Source organism: Magallana gigas, chromosome 7 (assembly GCF_963853765.1).
Source record: "Magallana gigas chromosome 7, xbMagGiga1.1, whole genome shotgun sequence".
Taxonomy (NCBI): domain Eukaryota; kingdom Metazoa; phylum Mollusca; class Bivalvia; order Ostreida; family Ostreidae; genus Magallana; species Magallana gigas.
Genome location: NC_088859.1, coordinates 18,590,286 through 18,593,393, shown reverse-complemented (window position 1 = coordinate 18,593,393; position 3,108 = coordinate 18,590,286). Strand labels below are relative to the sequence as shown.

General features: G+C 31.8%; 1 long non-coding RNA gene across 1 annotated transcript; it reads left to right on the top strand.

Moving 5' to 3' along the window:
* Nucleotides 1–1,972: 1,972 nt before the first annotated feature.
* LOC136270204 (uncharacterized) lies at nucleotides 1,973–2,861 on the top strand. The gene is made up of 2 exons (XR_010707942.1): nucleotides 1,973–2,282; nucleotides 2,492–2,861. It is a non-coding gene; the product is annotated as an uncharacterized lncRNA (long non-coding RNA).
* The last annotated feature ends 247 nt before the right edge of the window (nucleotides 2,862–3,108 follow it).

Genomic DNA, 3,108 nt, shown 5'->3' with positions numbered 1-3,108 from the left:
TTTGTCATGTAAACAAGGCTCGTGCCCTGTTTTTGTTTACGTAAGTTCAATATACCTGTAAAAACTCTCTTTCAAGATGATTTGTCTATCTTCTTAATCATCTTAAGCATACATAAGCAGTTCATACGTTTAACACATTCATTTAATGTCTAAAATTGGATGATTTTTCACTTCAACATTCAAATGTAAACGAAAGCATTATTTACATAGTAAAGAACTGTGAGCTGTGTAACTCGCTTATAATTCAACGAATGACACTCACATTTTTGTCGCACATTAAAATTGCCTTACTTTAGCATTGTTAACATTAAAATCGGAAAAATAATTTTTGACCAAAATCATCGTGACTATGCACCTTTAACACGCAGACTCGATAATATCCAGAGAATCCCTAAATCCTCTATCTAAAACCAGTAAATCATTGTTCTCGGATGATTAAATATTATGGAATCATTTAATTTCGTGGGGGCAATTTTTGCGGATTATGTTTTTTTTAAACTAATTTGCGGGGATGTGATTTCGTGGATGCGTCGGTTTTCAGTTTCATTAAGAAAAATAACTATATTCAATTTCGTTGAGAACGTAAATCATTGGTGAGGGCTACCCAGGATTACCAGGAAAATTAAGGCACCACGAATTATAATGATTCCATAGAACAGTTGTATACCACTTTTCATATCTATTTTTCTTTTACAAATGTTTGTTTAAAGTTATTCCCATTAGCAAGATAAGGACTTTTCTCGTTATGTTTTAGTCAGTTTTTTAGAAGCAAAGTTCTTCCTACAATTTACTACTGATATCGCCTCTTTATTTGCCTCAGACTTTCTCCGAAACACGCTACCGACCTCAGAAAATCAAGTATGTTGAATTTACATCGAGATCGAGAGTCGCCATTTTTACATGTAAACAAAGTGCACCAAATGAATTTATGGGACTGGTGATGGTGTTTAAAAGACTATCCGAGGCAAGTGAAGAGACGATATCAGTAGTAAATTGCATGAAGAATTTAATGGTACTAATTGTTTTCACAGAATTTGCGTATAAATAAGGTAAATTAGTCGAAAACTAGCGCACGTTTTTCTGCGCAATAAATATATAATTTTTTCAATGGGTGGCCCTGTAGCTCTCCGGTCTGTCAATATTTTTTCCCGGAGAGCTACAGTTCTGCAGTTACCTAATGGAAAGCTATTGCTGTTCACGAGTGTGCACCACTTCTTACATATTTCCAATTGATCATGTTCTTTTAGTTCCTCAATATCATCTTGAAGGATAGTAACCAAGTACTTTAAATCACTGGTAGAGTCATCATCGTTATCACTGTTATTGTCATCTTCTTTGTCTGCATTTATTTCCATTTTGTTCAGCAATTCTGATAAAGGTTTTTTGCTTTTATACTGCTTTTCATCGTCTTGTTCAGTGTAATTTGATCGTAAGTGTGTTTGCTTTCTTTTTCTTTGTCCTATCCAAGTTTGGTACATGTACTCAATCGGTTATCATCTGTGACAGTTATGGTGTAGGTTTCCGGTAAACATTTTGAAAGATTTTTGTTCTTTAACCGAGTTTGCCAGATGAAGGGCACAACTCTCTTTCTTTGTGTTTTATTTTACAGTTATCATGATTGTTGCATAAATGGTTGTTTGTTTCACAAAAAAAAAATGTTAAATTGTTCATGACAATAGTACATGTAGCAATGAAACGTATTTAATTCCCTTGTCATTCACTGTGCTGCATCTTTGATTGTACGATCTGAAAAAAAAGATTGATCTGAATATTATTTTGTCGTATGTTTATTTATCAAATACTTCTTATTCCAATTAAAAATGTATCATTTTAAGCAATAAAACACTGTCATTTTGGTTTGATTTAACTCGACAAATAGGGCACATGAGTGTTTCATCACTGGTTTAAAAACAAATTTTGAATGTGTGATAGTCTGACTTAGTTTTATTTTTAGTATTAGTTACCGGTATTCATTCATTTTTTTCCATCTTTCACTCTTTGCGCTGCACTAATACTAACAAGTGTGTGTAAACTTAAACACCCCTATTATAAATAATGGTATAGTCCGTTTAGGTTATTTATTTCAGTGGTTTGGATTATTCCATTTGAAGATAGGTATTTTTATATTTACGGTTTGTGATTGGTCAGTATTGGTCACTACTGATAGAGTTTGGCGGGAGATATTCTTTTGTATTCTGGTTCTGTAATTCTTTAATTGCAACCAAGACTTCTAGCCAGACAGGTGTGTTTCAGACTGAGACAAAGCATACAGACTCAGACCTGTAAGTTATTCTTTTAAAACATAATTCTTTAATTAAATACAATTCTAAACTAGATTAAAATAAATAAGTAAAGTTAATATATAAGTATGAGTGTGTAGAGTGAATGTTTTGAATACAGTATAATGTAAATATCGGTGAGCAGTATATGTCTTATATATTTAATTGTATAGTAGACAAGATCTTATATATATTGTATAAATTATAAATAGGTCAAGTCATATAATGAGCCTGATCCGCTGATTGATACTACGTATATGCAGTGTCGTGCACCTAGTTCCATAAATTGGTAACTATCTGTTGAAATTCATTATTGTAAATAGTTTTCATATAATCTATATATTAGAGTGATGTTTCTAAGAGTTGGAAATATTATTTAACATAAAATTCAGATTTATCGTGTATTGCGATTAAATGTAAAGCGATATAATTGACCTATAAGTAAATGTATGTTATACATGTTTGTGATGTCTATAATGTTTGTGTTGTTATAGTGGTGTGCTTATATGTTTTATGTATTGTTTTAGGGTGAAACGATTAATGCGACGTAACGCTCAGAATATATAATATAGAACCCTACAATCGTCTTGGTGTTTTGTTTTATTCGTCCAAGAACGGTTACAAATGTATCATCCAACGGACGTTGAACGTATCATTTTACTTCATGTGTGTTAATAAAATCGAGATAACAGCTACAGGAATGAACTATAGAGAGTTTTGTTAATCTTTTATGATATCCACAGTTTCTTTTTATAATTAATCACAACATGCATACAGTTTATTGCTACAAGCAAACAATGCCCAGAAAATTAAAGTAGATTTCCTAAAA